Source organism: Dendrobates tinctorius, unplaced genomic scaffold (genome assembly GCF_039654945.1).
Source record: "Dendrobates tinctorius isolate UK_male_01 unplaced genomic scaffold, ASM3965494v1 ptg000559l, whole genome shotgun sequence".
NCBI lineage: Eukaryota > Metazoa > Chordata > Amphibia > Anura > Dendrobatidae > Dendrobates > Dendrobates tinctorius.
Genome location: NW_027362217.1, coordinates 75,639 through 95,296, shown reverse-complemented (window position 1 = coordinate 95,296; position 19,658 = coordinate 75,639). Strand labels below are relative to the sequence as shown.

The 19,658-nt window shown below is 42.6% G+C and overlaps 1 long non-coding RNA gene across 1 annotated transcript in view; it reads right to left on the bottom strand.

Moving 5' to 3' along the window:
• The window catches only part of LOC141078421 (uncharacterized), a 41,218-nt gene that overhangs the window by 3,565 nt on the left and 17,995 nt on the right, over positions 1-19,658 (bottom strand). The window lies entirely within an intron of this gene.

Here is a 19,658-nt window from a genome sequence, read left to right as displayed (position 1 = left end):
CAGTTACAACTTTGAAAGTATAGTTACATCCAAGGTTGTGTCCCTGTCTTTTTAGGCAGCACCAGAGCCCGCATCTCTACCCGCACATGACAGTTGATGGTGTGATCAGCTGTCATGTCCTGCAAATAGATGCAGATGGATTTTGGCTGTCAACCACTTAAATGCTACTGTCAATCACTGACAACTGCATATCAGACATGCTGACCGAAACCGTGTCACAAGTCTCGCTCATCAGCGCCCTTGTCACATGATTCTGGGGTTGCGATGGGTTATCATAAAAGCCGGGGGTCTGCAGAAGACCAGTGTGCCTGTCCATTGATCTTCTTTTATGAACACCGACTCATGGCCGGCGTTCAGATGTTTTTCCTACCACTTAATTAAAAAAAGAACCTATACATGTTTGGTATCTGCATTCTCGTACTGTCCTGTAGAATCATATTACCAGGTCAGTTTTAGCATTTAGTAAACATTTTAAATTAAAAAAATTTGTGGAATTGCACTGTTTTGCAATTTCACAGCACTAGAAATTTTTTCCCCGTTTTCAAGTACAATATATGTAATCTATGGTGTCATTTAAAACTGCAACTCAGCCTGCAATAAACAAGCCCTCATAGGCTATATTGATGGTAAAAAAAATGTTCTGACTCTGAGAAGAAGGGGAGCAAAAAAATGAAAGCACATAAAATGGAAAATCGTAAGGTGGTGAAGGGGTTAAAGGGGCATCTCACCATAAATGGAAGTTGCCTAGCAACATTCTAGTAACAATTAACGTGGCAAGATTATGGGTTGGGCATCAGAACCAGAATCAGGGAAAGAGGGAAAACCATGGCATTGCGCTTCTGATCAGGCTTTTATATCCGTCTTTCCCCAAAAATATTATTTTAACCAGGTTTTGGATGCTAAATATTCTTTACATGTGTAAACATTTACTTTTTCTTCATATTGTGACCAGGGTGGACTGGGAGTAAAATTCAGCCCTGGCATTGTAGAGCACGCAGGCTCACGCTATCACCGCCCCCCTCCCCAGCTTGTATTTTATGAATATTATCCATTGTTGTTTTATATGCTTTGCCCAGATTGTCTGTTACCTGTTGTACTGATGTCCTGATGTTCATCTGTAAATGCTCAAGATATTCTGAGCTTATACGACCTTGTTGGTGTTTGGTCAGGCAGTCTCTCACTAGCTTCATAACCAGCCGGTAAGTGAAGCTGAGGACGCCATCGGGTATTGGTAGCACATTGTCAGGGGCATAGATGGTAAGAATCCCCTGGAGTAGTGCCAACTCCTCAAGTTTATCTGAAGAAATGTCAGACATTTCAAGCAAATCCAAGCGCAGTCAGTATATCACCAGCCTTGCAGCCAATCACTGACAATAATGACACCTGGGCAGTAAGCACTTGGTTAAGTAGTGGCGGTGCATTATGATGTCATAATGGAATCTTGGGGTGGAATGTTAACTTGACATCAGTGATGTCATAATGGAATCTGGTGATGGAATCTTAAAGAGACATCTCACCATAAAAGAAAGTTGCCTAGCAATAATTATTGTGGCAACACCATAGGCTTAGCATCAGTTTCAAACTCAGGCATGGAGGGAAGAACCAGATTTCATAATAATAATATTGCAATATATAGCTAAGTTCTCACATTGAATATTTTCACTGCATAGAAAACGCATTTTCTTACAGTCCCCACAAAGTGGATGGGATTTATAGAAATCTCATGCCCACTATGATTTTTACGCTGAGATTTATATGCAGATTTTATCCATAGAATTGCATTAGATGAGGAAAATACGCAGGTAAAAAACACAAAATGCATAAAATCCACACATGACTCTATCAATAAAGCTTTGTTAAAGCCGAGTACCAGGAAGTATCAAAATTAAAACAAATTTATTCAACACATAACATAGCAAAGAAACAAAAAAACGCAGTTAAAAAGATACAAAAATAGGTGGAAAAATGCAGCAGAAAATCTGCGACATCAAGAACTCACCAACTACTCTAACACAGACAGGGGCTGGATGGCACTTTTCAGCCTGGGGAGCAATCACAAGGCAGTGGCCCTCGAGTTGCAGTGGCCCTCCTTTTCCCTCCCTATCTCTGGCCATTGTATTAAAGCAGCAGAGATAACAGGCTTTAAAAATAGGCTGGTATGTAGATATGGGAACAGTAAGTAGCTTGCTGCATAGATATGGTAGCAGAACCAAGAGTACTCCAGAGATATGGAAGCAGAACCAAGCTTACTCCAGAGATATGGGAGCAGAATGGAGCTTACTCCAGAGATATGGGAGCAGAATAGGGATGGGCGAATCCTGAAATACTCGGAATCGCTAGACTCTAACGAGTCTGACTCGGAAACTCGCTATTCGTTGCAAGTCTAGCGAGTCCAATGTTAATGAATGGGGATGCGAGTATTGCAGCGATTCCTCTGCTGCCATTTTTTTTACTCTTTACTCTCGCAAGTGGCCCCTAGCTTAGCGATTTAGAATTCATCCCTAAAGCACAGAAAATCGTTTCTACATCACACTAGAAGCTAAACAGGAAGTCGCCTGTGCTAACCGATTTACTGCACAGGCTGATCTGATATTCTGCACACACAGGGCGATCTGTTCTGCACACACAGGGCGATCAGATCTGCACACACAGGCCCACCAAAGATGTGTAGCAGACGTGATACAGAGAGGCTGATCGGCCTGGTTGAAGAGTGGCCCCAGCTGTGGCAGCCCACCCACCCTGGCTATGGTGATGAAAGACAGCGAAATATGGCTTGGAGGTCCATCGCCAGAAGTATGTTCCCGTCATTTGATCACGCTGGAGAAGATGGGCAGGCAAACATGGGTAAGAGTTATGTGATGTCATTTCTTCTATTTTCTTTTACTGTACCCTTTTTTGGATTAGGAGAGAGTGAGATTTCTTGTGTCACCATTGGCGTCTGTGACGCACTGAAACCGTGGTACCCAGCACCGGGCCGGGGTCTGCTTCACTGGGGGCTGTGATGTGACCTGTGCTGTAGTCTCAGGGGATGCACAGTGCAAAGGGGATAACTACAGGGGACTGTAATAGGAGGACAATCAAGGCTAGTGATGCGTATTGGCACAGCAGGAAGGTAACGTGCGTGCTATTAGCTGGTAGCAGAGAAGCCCTGCACTCTCCCTGAAAAAATTGTTTAGTGCGCAAAGGCAGTCACCTAGGTGGACTGTGGTGCTGTCTGCGTCACCGCTCTGGGGTGAAGTGCGTGCTGTAACTTAGCAGAGAAGCAACGCACTCTTTCTGAAAAAATTGTTTAGTGCACACAAGCAGGCAGCGTGCGTGCTATTAGCTAGTGGGATAGATAGCAGCAACGCACTGGTCTGCCACAGAAACAATAACGCTGCAGGGGTAAATATGACCCCAATAATATCTGGTGGAAAAAAAAAGAAAATTTGCTCAGCTATGCTTCTGATTTCAGCTCTGATGGAAGCTGAGTGAGTAAGCTAAGCTCTGAGGATGGTGCTGTATGCACTGTAAGGCTGCTCCTGCCTTTCTCCCTGCCTACAGTCCTCTACAGAACTCCTCCGTCCTGGTAGTTCTGAAAATAACTTTTGTGTTATATGTGAGGAATCTTGAGGTCCTACACTGACTAACAGTCCCTAGATCTGCTCTATGTCTCCAACTCGCCCTGCACTAGCTCAGATCGTCACAGGAATGTGCCCAAAATGGCGGGGGCAGGGTTTATATACAGCCTTGCCTGTGATACATGACATAGGCATCACGATGGACAGCAGCCAATCATAGTAGTGCTCTTCACAGTTTTCTCACCTAACAAACTAGGCTGTCTCTGAAAATTAACATATTCTGTATTCTGCGAGTCCCGAATACAGTATATAGGAGTCCTAGACTCGCTAAGACTCGCTGCTGACAGCGGGACACAAAATCGCTAAGAAACTAGGATTGCTTGTATTAAACTCTGTAAAAACTAGGATTGCCATTGATTTGCATTGGACTCGTTACTGTGCGAGTAATCTCTTGGAAACTTGCAGAGTACCGACTCCTGCGAGTCCCCTACTACTCGCAGAGTAACGAGTCCTAAGGAGTAGATTCGCCCATCCCTAGAGCAGAACAGAGCTTACTACAGAAATATGGAAGCAGAGCAGCGCTTACTCCAGATATATGGGAGCAGAATCAAGCTTACTACAGAGATATGGGAGCAGAACTGAGCATACTCCAGAGATATGGGAGCAGAACAGAGCTTACTCCAGAGATATGGGAGCAGAACAGAGCTTACTCCAGAGATATGGGAGCAGAACAGAGCTTACTACAGAAATATGGAAGCAGAGCAGCGCTTACTCCAGATATATGGGAGCAGAATCAAGCTTACTACAGAGATATGGGAGCAGAACTGAGCATACTCCAGAGATATGGGAGCAGAACTGAGCTTACTACAGACATATGGGAGAAGAACTGAGCTTACTACACAGATATGGATATGGATCAGAACGGAGAATACTCCAGAGATATGGGAGCAGAATGGAGCTTACTACAGAGATATTGGCTCAGAAAAGAGCTTACTCCAGAGATATGGGAGCAGAACCGAGCTTACTACAGCGGTATGGGAGCAGAACCGAGCTTACTTGTCACAATCCATTTTAGGATCTGTGTCAGAGTCTGGACTCTCTTATATAAACCTTTTTCCTTTCAGGCCCTGGGGATTATATGGGTTTTTTCCCCGGTGGCTGCTGGTGTTACTACAACTGTAGTTGCTCTGCTGCTGGTTTTCTCCCGGTGGCCGCTGGTGTTACTACATGTTCAATTAGCCAGCAGGTGGTGACCTCCCCCCTCCTTCCTATAAAAGATCATCAGCTGCTGCAGCTCCCTGTTGGTAATACTGGTCATTTTCTAACGAACCTTGGTGAAGTCTGGATCTACCTGATGGAGAAGGGGTTCAGCTTATCTGGAGCAGTGGAGTTGCTGCTAGATGCTGATCGGGTGCCTTTCTCTGCTGCTTGGAGCATTGGCAGCAGATAAAGCTAAGTTTGGGTTTATAGTTGCTTTAACCCCGTGGTGTCTGTTTTATTTTCCCTTGTGTTATTTGGTGCAATTTACTTTATTCCCTGTCTCACCTCCTGGGGAGGGGGTTGGGGTTGAGCTCATGACTAAACAGGGGATAGGGACAGGTCAGAGAATTGGGCCTCACTACCATTAAGTGTACCCCCAAGTTAAGGAAAGTCAGGGCACCCCCTAATCCTGAGGGACAGTTCAGGGGCCCAGGTTCCATGTCTCCTGCCTTTTCCCTACTGTCCTGTGACATTATTACCAACAGTCCCATTTTTTCTGGTGAGCCATGGCCCTAATGCAGACCTGTTTCCAATTGCTGCAGACCCTCACTGAGGAGCGTGGGGTGCTGCGTGGTGTGGTGGAGCAGCAGCTACAGCAGTTGGTGGGGTACGGGGCTTCAGCTCAGATGCAGGCTCAACCACAGCCCAAGTTACCTCTCCCAGACAGGTTTTCTGGAGGGAGAGAGAATTTTTTGTTTTTTAAGGAGGCCTACAAGCTACACTTCAGGCTCCACAATCGCTCATGAGGGAGTGAGGAACAGCAGGTGGGATTCACTATAGCCCTCCTTGAGGGTGATCCCCAATCCTGGGCCTTCTCCTTGCCGGCCGATTCACCATCTCTACGGTCGGTAGACGAGTTTTTTGTGGCTTTGGCGAATATGCCCAGTGTAGTCCTTGCTAGGGAGGAGGACACACTGGTGCAGGAAGACGAGCCCAGGCAGGTGGGAAGAGGTGGTTCTCCAGCGGTGTTTCCTCCAGTTAGTCATGGTGTGGGGGCATGTTTTAGCTATGGGCAGACTGGTCATGTTTTCAGGGTCTGCCCAGCGCGCGCCAAATCTTCTGTACCATCTAAGAAGCCGCATCCCCCTGGTCGTGTGGAGGTAGGCGATCAGGGAGTGTATATTTCCTCCATTTTGCCCTATATTTTTGGTCTGGTAGGGTACTACGCTGTATTACTCTGGAACTACAGGAGTTTATTGGTCGCCTGAATAGCAACGACCAAAATATACGTTAAACATTCACATGCGATGCTGATAAGATTGAGTTCCTCTATGTCATTGTTTAACAGGATACTGATGGTCTGTGGCAGACAGATATTTTTAGGAAGATGACTTCTACTATTCTGTTGTTACACGCTTCGCTATGTCATCCTGATCACATGGTAAGGTCTGTTCCCATTGGTCAGTTCCTCCAACTTTGTCAGATTTGCTCTATTAATGAGGATTTTGAGAGAAGAGCAGAGGAGCTAAAAATGAGATTCTTGGAACGTGGCTATAGTCGGCGTCTACTCAAAAGAGCCTATAACAGGGCTAATTATTCTTCCCAAAATGGCCTACTGTACAATAGGGAATCAGCTAGGAAGATGGAGGGACCTGGAAGTTACGCTTCATTGCAAATTATCATTCCCATTCTAGGCAGGTCAGGCAGGCTTTGTCTAAAGCATGTCCTATATTGAAAATTGACCCAATAATTGGCAAATTTATTCTGGACATACCAGTCATTACATTTTGGCGTCCTAAGAATCTGCGCAATCACCTCACACATAGTCATTATACAAGTGAGAGAAAGGGTACATTTTTGGATAATTTCACACATAGGAGTGGGTGTGTTCCGTGTGGACATTGAGTTGCCTGTCCCAACATTGAAAAGTGTGATTCTTTTTCCGATTCAGGTGGCGTTAAAAATTTTAAGATCAATAAATACATTACTTGTGCTACGAGATATGTTATTTATTACGCCACCTGTCCATGTGGATTAATTTATGTCGGTATAACAACTAGACAATTCAAGGTTCGCGTGCGCGAGTATGTGTTGGATATTCAGGCGGCGGCTGGCCACATGGATGCATTCACTCTTAAAACGTTACCCCGACACTTTAAAAACTTTCATGACTGTGACAGTACGGTGCTACAGGTGAGGGGTATCGATGCCTTAAATATTGGGATTCGTGGTGGCAATCTGTTTCAAAGATTGGGTAAACTTGAGACTCGCTGGATCTGGACGCTTAATACGGTATATCCACAAGGACTAAACGAGAATTTGAGTTTCGATCCGTTCCTGTGACCACCTTACTGTTCCAGGTGGACATTGGGTGGATCTAATCCTTGCTATTTTTTATTGTTTTTATTATATTTTTAATTGTGTTTTTCATGTATTAGGTATTTTTATGATATTTTGTGGATCTATGAAGATCATTGGACGGAGTCCAGGATAGTGGCGGTCCCTTGTACAGATGGACTAATTTCTACTGTTTTCTATGTCCATCCTATACCTATGTTTGAAAAAGATCCTTTGATCCTTTGACGAGGTTGAAGATGAGTCGGGGGGATGTTTTGTGAATATCTTTATTTTGTTTATTTTATTTATTTTTCTATTTTTTTCAATGATATATAATTAGGACTGTATGATAATGTCTCTCTTATATAATCATATCTTGGTAATGCTGTTCTATATATTTTGTGGGCAATAATTAAATATAATATTATTATATCTTTCTTTGTGATATGATTGTATATCAATTTTGATATTGCTTGAAAATTGTGAATATAATATGAATTCTTATCTATTTTTATATTATCTATCAAAAAATATATATGGCATTCCCCTTTAAATATTATGCAGTGAAGGGTATGTTTCTATTTCTATTATAAAAACTTGTGGGATACATATAGGGTGTTTTTTGATTGTTGGCACTGCTGCATGTGCGGTGGTACTGCTTCTTATGTATTTGTACTATTCTGTATTACTCTGCTTTCTATTGTATTATGTTGCCCTTCTGCATATCTTGTGTCGGCGATGCATCCCACGCCAGACCTCAGGGACACCGTGGATTGGGTGCGGGCTGCCATGCCTTGTACATATACACTATTTCACCTCCCTGGTAGCGCGTCACTTGTTCCCGCTCCCCCTCCTCTGCACATGCAACGCCTTCTTGGTTCATCGCGTCGGTCCCCGGCACATGGTGCCTCCGGCGTCTGGTCACATGATAATGTGTTTCCGGCGCTGGGAGTTCCTGTGTCGGATGCTGGCATCTTGGACACCATGGCGATGCACCACCTCTTCCCTTATTAGGTATTACATTATTTCCGGCCTCCTCCCTTTATAACATCACTTAGGTCAACATTTACCACGCCCCCTGATAAAGGAGTAATCCGAAACGTGCGTAGGGGAGGGCGGGCTGGCCTGTTGTAGACGCTGCTGCCATCCATCACCACTTATCACCAACAGGTAATTATTGTAAGACTTTATGCACTTTATTATACATACAGTATGTTGGACATTTGTTCATGTATACATTCTGATGTTTGAGCCCATATACTTCTGTGTATAGAAGTGAGAGTGATGGGTATACATGTATACAGTGACTGCTTTATCTCTATGGCTGATATAGCTGGGCACTGTGCAATATGAATCAGGGCTGCAGTGCAGGGTGTTATATCCACTGATGTTTTTAACTCCTTCTATCTTTGTCTGCTCATCTTGACTAATAAAAATTATATATTTTTTGCATTACATGGACTCTTGTGATTGCAACTTTTGTTGGTTTCCTTCCCTCCTTTGTATGATTATTGGCAATCTGTTCTTACCAGTCCTATGCATTGTTTGGGGATCTATGGCCAGTCATATTTATATGATTTTGTGAGATTTATATATAATATATACATTTGGATATTATCCATTCATATATTCCTTTTGGTCCATTGTTACCCCAGACATTCTAATGTCTTTCATATATTTCCTTATATCTAAGTACAGCAGCATATAGAAATAATGCCCCCATGCCTCCTTATAATAATTCTCCTTCACCCTTTATAGTAATGATATTGACCCCGTACCTTCTTACCCACGTGATTGCTTATAATAATATGTCTCCTGTTCTCTCCCTGTAATGATACTGATTTTGCAGTCTGCCTCCTGATAGTAATGCCCCTGAGCAGGAGCATACGTAGAAATCACTGGAACGCCAAACCAAAAGTCTTATTATTATTTATTATTATTATTATTATTATTATTATTATTATTATTATTATTATTATAGCGACATTTAATCCATGGCGCTTTACATGTGAGGAGGGGTGTACATAATAAAAGACAAGTGCAGTAATCTTTTTTTAACTCCTTAGTGACTGAGCCAATTTGCAGCTTACTGACCAGGCCAATTTTTACAATTCTGACGACTGTCACTTTGAGGTTATAACTTTGGAACACTTTAAAAGATCCCGACGATTCTGCCCTTAAATCAGAGAGATACAGTGGGGAAAAAAAACTATTTAGTCAGTCAGCAATAGTGCAAGTTCCACCACTTAAAAAGATGAGAGGCGTCTGTAATTTACATCATAGGTAGACCTCAACTATGGGAGACAAACTGAGAAAAAAAAATCCAGAAAATCACATTGTCTGTTATTTTTTCATTTTATTTGCATATTATGGTGGAAAATAAGTATTTGGTCAGAAACAAGCAATCAAGATTTCTGGCTCTCACAGACCTGTAACTTCTTCTTTAAGAGTCTCCTCTTTCCTCCACTCATTACCTGTAGTAATGGCACCTGTTTAAACTTGTTATCAGTATAAAAAGACACCTGTGCACACCCTCAAACAGTCTGACTCCAAACTCCACTATGGTGAAGACCAAAGAGCTGTCAAAGGACACCAGAAACAAAATTGTAGCCCTGCACCAGGCTGGGAAGACTGAACCTGCAATAGCCAATCAGCTTGGAGTGAAGAAATCAACTGTGGGAGCAATAATTAGAAAATGGAAGACATACAAGACCACTGATAATCTCCCTCGATCTGGTGCTCCATGCAAAATCCCACCCCGTGGGGTCAGAATGATCACAAGAACGGTGAGCAAAAATCCCAGAACCACGCGGGGGGACCTAGTGAATGAACTGCAGAGAGCTGGGACCAATGTAACAAGGCCTACCATAAGTAACACACTACGCCACCATGGACCCAGATCCTGCAGTGCCAGACGTGTCCCACTGCTTAAGCCTGTACATGTCCGGGCCCGTCTGAAGTTTGCTAGAGAGCATTTGGATGATCCAGAGGAGTTTTGGGAGAATGTCCTATGGTCTGATGAAACCAAACTGGAACTGTTTGGTAGAAACACAACTTGTCGTGTTTGGAGGAAAAAGAATACTGAGTTGCATCCATCAAACACCATACCTACTGTAAAGCATGGTGGTGGAAACATCATGCTTTGGGGCTGTTTCTCTGCAAAGGGGCCAGGACGACTGATCCGGGTACATGAAAGAATGAATGGGGCCATGTATCGTGAGATTTTGAGTGCAAACCTCCTTCCATCAGCAAGGGCATTGAAGATGAAACGTGGCTGGGTCTTTCAACATGACAATGATCCAAAGCACACCGCCAGGGCAACGAAGGAGTGGCTTCGTAAGAAGCATTTCAAGGTCCTGGAGTGGCCTAGCCAGTCTCCAGATCTCAACCCTATAGAAAACCTTTGGAGGGAGTTGAAAGTCCGTGTTGCCAAGCGAAAAGCCAAAAACATCACTGCTCTAGAGGAGATATGCATGGAGGAATGGGCCAACATACCAACAACAGTGTGTGGCAACCTTGTGAAGACTTACAGAAAACGTTTGACCTCTGTCATTGCCAACAAAGGATATATCACAAAGTATTGAGATGAAATTTTGTTTCTGACCAAATACTTATTTTCCACCATAATATGCAAATAAAATGAAAAAAAACAGACAATGTGATTTTCTGGATTTTTTTTTCTCAGTTTGTCTCCCATAGTTGAGGTCTACCTATGATGTAAATTACAGACGCCTCTCATCTTTTTAAGTGGTGGAACTTGCACTATTGCTGACTGACTAAATACTTTTTTTACCCACTGTATGTTACACAAAATACTTAATAAATAACATTTCCCACATGCCTGCTTTACAGTAGCATCATTTTTTTTGTTAGGAAGTTATAAGGGTTAAAAGTTGACCAGCGATTTCACATTTTTACAACAAATTTGCAAAACCATTTTTTTTAATGACCACCTCACATTTGAAGTCACTTTGAGAGGTCAATATGACAGAAAATACACAAAAGTGACACCATTCTAACAACTGCACCCCTCAAGGTGCTCAAAACCATTCAAGAAGTTTATTAACCCTTTACGTGCTTCACAGGAACTGAACAATGTGGAAGAAAAAAATTTAACATTTAACTTTTTTTTTACAAACATTTTATTTCAGAACCAATTTTTTTATTTTCACAAGCGTAAAAAGAGAAAATAAAACACAAAATTTGTTGTGCAATTTTTCCTGAATACGGTGATACCCCATATGTGGGGGTAAACCACTGTTTGGGCGCACGGCAGGGCTTGGAATGGAAGGAGCGCCGTTTGACTTTTTCAATGCAGAATTGGCTGGAATTGAAATCGGATGCCATGCCGCGTTTATAGAGTCCCTGATGTGCCTAAACAGTGGAAACCCCCAACAATTGACACCATTTTGGAAACTAGACCAATTAAGGAACTTAGATGTGTGGTGAGCACTTTGAACCTTCAAGTGCTTCACAGAAGTTTATAACGCAGAGCCGTGAAAATAAAAAATCATATTTTTTTCACGAAAATTATCTTTTTGTCCCCGAATTTTTATTTTCACAAGGGTAACAGGAGAAATTAGACCCCCAAAGTTGTGCAATTTGTCCTGAGTGCGCCGATACCCCTTATATGGTGGTAAACGACTGTTAGGGGGCACGGCAGAGCTCAGAAGTGAAGGAACGTCATTTGACTTTTTCAATGCAGAATTGGCTGGAATTGAGGTCAAATGCCATGTCGCGTTTGGAGACCCTTTGATGTGCCTAAACAGTAGAAACCCCCTACAAGTGACACCATTTTGGAAACTAGACCCCCCAAGGAGTTTATCTAGGTGTGTGGTGAGCACTTTGAACCCCTAAGTGCTTCACAAAAGTTTATAACGCAGAGTCGTGAAAATAAAAAATCATTTTTTTTCCACAAAAATGATTTTTTAGCCACCAATTTTTCAATTTTCCCAAGGGTAACTGTAGAAATTAGATCCCCAAAGTTGTTGTGCAATTTGTCTTGAGTACGCTGATTCCCCATATGTTGGGGTAAACCACTGTTTGGGCACACGTCAGGGCTTGGAAGGGAGGGAGCATCATTTGACTTTTTCAACTCAAAATTGGTTGGAATCAATGGTGGCACCATGTCGCGTTTGGAGACCCTGTGATGTGCCTACGTAGTGGAAACCCCTCAATTCTAACAACAACCCTAACCCCAACACACCCCTAACTCTAATCCCAACCCTAACCATAACCCTAACCCCAACACAACCCTAACCCTAACCACAACCCTAACCACAAACCTAACATCAACACACCCCTAGCCCTAATTCTTAACCCTAGTCCCAACTCTCACAGTGATCAAAATAAAAAAAGTAAATAACCCCCCCCCTTTTATCACCCCCATAGGTAGGGGCAAATAATAAAATAAAGAAAATATTTTTTATTTTTCCATTAGGGTTAGAATTAGGGTTAGGGTTGGAATTAGGGTTAGGGTTGAAATTAGGGTTAGGGATGGAATTAGGTTTAGGGTTGGAATTAGGGTTAGGGTTGGAATTAGGGTCAGGGTTAGAATTACGGTTAGGGTTGGAATTAGGGTTAGGGTTGGAATTAGGGTTGGGATTAGGGCTACGGTTGGAATTAGGGTTAAGATTAGGGTTAGGCTTGTGTTTAGGGTTAGAGTTGGGATTAGGGTTAGGGGTGTGTTGAGGTTAAGGTTGTGGTTATGGATAGGGTTGGGATTAGGGATAGGAGTGTGTTGGGGTTTGGGTTGGAGTTAGAATGGGGGTTTCCACTATTTAGGCACATCAGGGGGTCTCCAAACGCGGCATGGTGCCACCATTGATTCCAGCCAATTTTGCGTTCAAAAAGTCAAACAGTGCTCCCTCCATTCTGAGCCCCGACGTGTGCCCAAACAGTGGTTTACCCAACATATGGGGTTTCAGCGTACTCAGGAAAAATTGCACAACATCTTTGGGGGTCTAATTTCTCCTGTTACCCTTGGGAAAATAAAAAATTGGGTACTAAAAAAATTATTATTTTATTCTCTGCGTTATAAACTTCTGTGAAGAACTTGGGGATTCAAAGTGCTCACCACACATCTAGATGAGTTCCTTGGGGGATCTAGTTTCCAAAATAGGGTCACTTGTGGGGGGTTCCTACTGTTTAGGCACATCATGGGCTCTGCAAACCTAACATGACGCCAGCAGACCATTCCATCAAGTTGGCATTTCAAAACTTCACTATTTCCCTTCCGAGCCCCGACGTGTGCCCAAACAGTGGTTCCCCCCCATATATGGGATACCAGCATACTCAAGACAAATTGCACAACAACTTTTGTGGTCCAATTTCTCCTGTTACCCTTGTCAAAATAAAAAATTGTGGGCTAAAATATCATTTTTGAGGAAAAAAAAAGATTTTTTATTTTCACCGCTCTGCGTTATAAACTTCTGTGAAGCACTTGGGGGGTTCAGAGTGCTCACATCACATCTAGATAAGTTCCTTAAAGGGTCTACTTTTCAAAATGGTGTCACTTGTGGTTTTTTACACTGTTTAGGCACACAGGGGCTCTCCAAGTGCGTCATGGTGTCCGCTAACGATTGAAGCTAATTTTTGTATTTGAAAAGTCAAATGGCACTCCTTTCCTTCTGGGCCCTGCCGTGCGCCCAAACAGTGGTTTATAACCACATTTGAGGTATCGATGTACTCAGGAGAAAGTGAACAGCAAATTTTAGGATCCACTTTATCCTGTTGTCCATGTGAAAATAAAAAACTGAGGCTAGAAGATAATTTTTGTGAAAAAATGTACTTTCTTTTTTTTACAGATCAATTTGTGAAGCACCTGGGGGTTCAAAGTGCTCACTATGCATCTAGATAAGTTCCTTGGGTGGTCTAGTTTCCAAAATGGGGTCACTTGTGGGGGAGCTCCAATGTTTAGGCACAGAGAGACTCTCCATATGCGACATGGCAACCGCTAAATATTCTAGCATATTTTCCATTCAAAAAGTCAAATGGCACTCCTTCCCTTCTGAGCCCTGCCGTGCACTCAAACAGTGGTTTATGACCACACATGAGGTATCGTTGTACTCAGGAGAAATTGCCTAACAAATTTAGGATCCAATTTATCCTGTTACCCATGTGAAAATGAAAAAATTGATGCTAAAATAAATTTTTTGTCAGAAAAATTAAAATGTCCATTTTTTCCTTCCATATTGCTTTAGTTCCTGTGAGGCACCTGAAGTGTTAATAATCTTCTTGAATGTAGTTTTGAGTAGCTTGAGGGGTGCAGTTTTTAGAATTATGTCACTTTTGGGTATTTTCTGCCATATAGACCCCTCAAAGTGACTTCAAATGTGAGGTGGCCCCTAAAAAAATGGTTTTGTATATTTTGTTGTAAAAATGAGAAATCGCTGGTCAACTTTTAACCCTTATAACTTCCTAACAAAACAAAATTTTGTTTCCAAAAAAATTGTGCTGATGTAAAGTAAACATGTGGGAAATGTTATTTATTAACTATTTCGTGTCACATAACTCTCTGGTTTAACAGAATAAAAATTCAAAATATGAAAACTGCGAAATTTTCAAAATTTTCACCAAATTTCCGTTTTTTCACAAATAAACGCAAAAATTATCAACCTAAATTTACCACTATCATGAAGCCCAATATGTCACAAAATACAATCTCAGAATCGCAAGGATCCGTTGAAGCGTTCCTGAGTTATTACCTCATAAAGGGACACTGGTCAGAATTGCAAAAAATGGCCTGGTCATTAAGGTCAAAATAGACTGGGTCATGAAGGGGTTGAACAAATCAAGTTCATTATTAATGCAGGCCGTAAGAATCTCCATATGTCTTCATTTCTTTAATCTTCAAGCTGAGTTTTTTCATGGAAGGAGCTGATCTTTTCTTCCAGTATGAGGCTATTAGACACTTTGACGATGTTAGGATATGGAGGAGCAGCCTGGCTGGACCCTTGCTCATAGATACGGGTGGATCATTAAGTAAATAAGCCACAGGATCCAGAGGTATCTCTACAGCCAACACCTAAGAAATCAACCCCTGTACTCTCTTCCAGAAGGGGGGTATAGTCTGGCAATCCCAGAATATATGTGGCAATGAGCCCTCTGCCCCCAGGCATCTCCAGCATCTATCTGACATGGCAGGGTAAATATTATGTAAAACCTCCTGCGTATGATATCAATACATCAGTATCTTGTACTGATTTTCCTTCTGTATTGTGCATGGTGATGATTTAGCTGCCTTTGACCATATGACCTGCCATATAGGAAGCAGAAGTTCCCTCCCCAGGTATCTCTCCCACTTAATCATGTAAGTATGTTTAGGAGGGGGTCTAATGGCAGAGTGAGCAGTATATTATAAAAGTCTGTGATCAAACCCTTTGTAGAGGGGTTCCCTTTACAGAGTCGTTCAAAGCGAGTGGGGGTAGAGAACATTGTGTTTTTATATAAAGATAAGGCCAGGTGGCGAATTTGTAAGTATGAGAAGTAGGTCCTAAGTGGGAGATTAAACCGCTCTCTAAGAGTCTGGAAAGGAAGAATATTTATGTTAAAGGGGTCTAAAATATCTGCGTAATAAAATAATTGTGCTTGAAGCCATGGTTCTGTCATAGCTGCAGGAATACTATAAAGTATGGAGAGTGTAAAAAAGAAGGAGATAATATGGGGACCTGGGGGAGATCAATGGAAAGGCCCTGTTGCTTATCCTCCAAATTTTCATTGTAAATGCCATAGAGCCCAGCAGAGGAACTGAGGGGCATGTACTCCCATCTCTCCATAACAATGAATTGGGATGCGCTGGAGCCATCCAAAGTTTATCGATTTCTACCCATTTGCTATAAGCCCGCAAGGAGGCCCAAGCTGGTATCCTTCTAAGGTGCACGGCCAAGTTATATCTCCAGACGTCTGGAAAGGTAATACCCCCCTGCGTTTTTGGAGAGGTGAGGACTGATTAAGTTATTCGATGTAGCAGTACAGTAATCTTAAACAACACAGGTCACAACTGGTACAGGAGGACAGAGGACCCTGCCCATGAGGGCTCACAATCTACAAGGGCTGGGTGAGGATACAATAGGTGAGGGCCGAGCTGGTCATGCAGTGGTTTGGTGGATCGGTGGTTACTGCAGGTTGTAGGCGTGTTGGAAGAGGTAGGTCTTCAGGTTCCTTTTGAAGGTTTCCACGGTAGGTGAGAGTCTGATATGTTGTGATAGAGTTCCAGAGTAGGGCGGATCCACCGGAGAAATCTTGTATGCGTTTGTGGGAAGAGGAGATAAGAGGGGAGTCGAGAAGATCTTGTGAGGATCGGATGTTGCGTGCAAGTAAGTACCGGGAGACGAGGTCACAGATGTATGGAGGGCACAGGTTGTGGATGGCTTTGTATATCATGGTTAGTGTTTTGAGCTGGAGCCTTTGGGTAATACGGAGCCAGTGCAGGGATTGACAGAGGAGGGAGGCTGGAGAATAGCAGGGAGACAGGTGGATTAGTCAGGCAGCGGAGTTTAGAATAGATTGGAGGGGTGCGAGAGTGTTAGCGGGGAGGCCATAGAGCAGGAGGTTGCAGTAGTCAAGGTGGGAGATGAAGAGGGCATGGATTAGGGTTTTTGCAGATTCTTGGTTGAGGAATGTACGGATCCGAGAAATATTTTTGAGTAGAGATGAGTGACTTTGCCTTGTTTAGGGTCAAGTCGGGTTTCATGAAGCCCGACTTTCTCAAAAGTCGAGTCGAACGAAATGGGCCGACTATCCGGAAAAGTCGGAGGTCTGACTAAAACACGAAACCCAATGCAAGTCAATGGGGAAGCAAAGACGTCAGGGAGAGGAGGACAGTAAACACACCTACAGTGCCCATTTCAATGCCAACGACATCAATTCTTATTACTTAAGCTTGTCAAGCTTAATTTACTTTATAATAATAGTTACGCATTGAAAACTGGGGGTTATTTGGCTAAAGTTGTGGGGGGGTAGGGCTGGCGCCAGGTTTTCGTGTGCCCCGGGTGAAAGAGTGTCAGTGGGCCCCTTTGACACATACCACAATTCATGATGCTCCGATACAGCAGAGAAATATTGGTATAGTGCAATGAGAAATACTTCACTTCTTACATTACATGACTGATATCTATTTTAAATTCTACAATAGCGCAAAAAGTATATTCCTCCATACAGTATTATGTCCACCACATAGTGCACCATACAGAATAATGAGCCCCATATAATGCTCCATACAGAATAATTAGTCCCATATAATGTACCATACAGTATATGATGAGCTCCACATAATGCTACAGTTTATGATGGTCCCCATATAATGTGCCATACAGTATAGGACGGTCCCCATAGAATAGAATGCGCCCCACATATTGCTCCATACAGTATAATGAGTCGCATATAAAGCTCCATACAGTATATGATGGGCCCCATATATTGCTCCATACAGAATGGGCTCCAGCCCCATAAATAATGAACCCCATATGATGCTCCAGTATATGATGGGCACCATGGATGATTCTCCATTGTATGATGGGCCTATATATTGCTCCATATATAATGGGCCCCATATGATGCTCTAGTATATGATGGGCCCCATGGATGATCCCCCATTGCATGATGGGCCTATATTATGCTCCATATATAATGGGCCCCATATGATGCTCCAGTATATGATGGGCCCCATGGATGATGCTCCATTGTATGATGGGCCTATATTATGCTCCATATATAATGGGCCCCATATGATGCTCTAGCATATGATGGGCCCCATATGATGCTCCAGTGTATGAAGGGCCCCATGGATGATGCTCCAGTGTATGATGGGCCTATATACTGTGTGCAGAATTATAAGGCAAATGAGTATTTTGATCACATCATCCTTTTCATACATATTGTCCTACTCCAAGCTATATAGGCTTGAAAGCCAACTGTCAATTATGTAAATCAGGTGATTTGCATCTCTGTAATGAGGAGGGGTGTAGTCTAATGACATAAACACCCTATATAAGGTGTGCTTAATTATTAGGTAACTTCCTTTCCTTTGGCAAAATGGGTCAGAAGAGAGATTTGACGGACTCTGAAAAGTCAAAAATTGTGAGATGTCTTGCAGAGGGATGCAGTAGTCTTGAAATTGCCAAACTTTTGAAGCGTGATCACTGAACAATCAGGCATTTCATGGCAAATAGCCAACAGGGTCACAAGAAGCGTGTTGATAAAAAAAGGCTCAAAATAACTGTCCATGAATTGAGGAAAATCAAGCGTGAAGCTGCCAAGATGCCATTTGCCACCAGTTTTGCCATATTTCAGAACTGCAACGTTACTGGAGTATCAAAAAGCACAAGGTGTGCCATACTCTGGGACATGACCAAGGTAAGGAAGGCAGGAAAACGACCACCTTTGAACAAGAAACATAAGATGAAATGTGAAGACTGGGCCAAGACATATGTTAAGACAGTTTTTTGTAAGGTTTTATGGACTGATGAAATGAGAGTGACTCTTGATGGGCCAGATGGATGGGCCCGAGGCTGGATCAGTAAATGCTGTAGAGCTCCACTCTGACTCAGACGCCAGCAAGGTGGAGGTGGGGTACTGGTATGGGCTGGTATCATCAAAGATAAACTTGTGGGACCTATTCGGGTTGAGGATGGAGTGAAGCTCAACTCCCAGACCTACTGCTAGTTTCTGGAAGACACCTTCTTCAACCAGTGGTACAGGAAGAAGTCAGTATTGTTCAAGAAAATCATGATTTTCATGCAGGCCAATGCTCCATCACATGCATCCAAATACTCCACAGCGTGGCTGCCCAGTAAAGGTCTAAAAGAAGAAAAAATAATGACATGGCCCCCTTGTTCACCTAATCTGAACCCCATAGAGAACCTGTGGTCCCTCATAAAATGTGAGATCTACAGGGAGTCAAAACATTACACCTCTGGGAACACTGTCAGGGAGGCTGTGGTGGCTGCTGCACGCAATGTTGATCGTAAACAGATCAAGCAACTGACAGAATGTATGGATGGAAGGCTTTTGAGTGTCATCGTAAAGAAAGGTGGCTATTTTGGTCCCTTTTTTTTTGTTTTGAATGTCAGAAATGTTTATTTCTACATTTTGTGTTGTTATATTGGTTTACCTGGTGAAAATAAACAAGTGAGATGGGTATATACTGCACAGTAATAGTTACCTGCACAAACAGATATCCTCCTAAGATAGCCAAATCTAAAAAAAACCCACTCCAACTTCCAAAAATATTAAGCTTTGATATTTATGAGTCTTTTCGGTTGATTGAGAACATAGTTGTTGTTCAATAATAAAAAGAATCCTCTCAAATACAACTTGCCCAGTAATAATTTTGCAAACAAATATCAACCTAGGGCCTTGTCAGATCACTCCCCTGTTATGGCGACATTTAATTGGGAAAATGGTGGGAGAGGGGAACGGGCACCATGGTCGTTTAACGCATTCTGGTTACCTATTATTCAAGCAGATGCTAGGATCCCTGATTGCTAAAATAATTTTTTGCTATTAATGAGGGTACAGCCCCCAGGGAAATAATATGGGATGCGTCTAAAGCTTATCTGA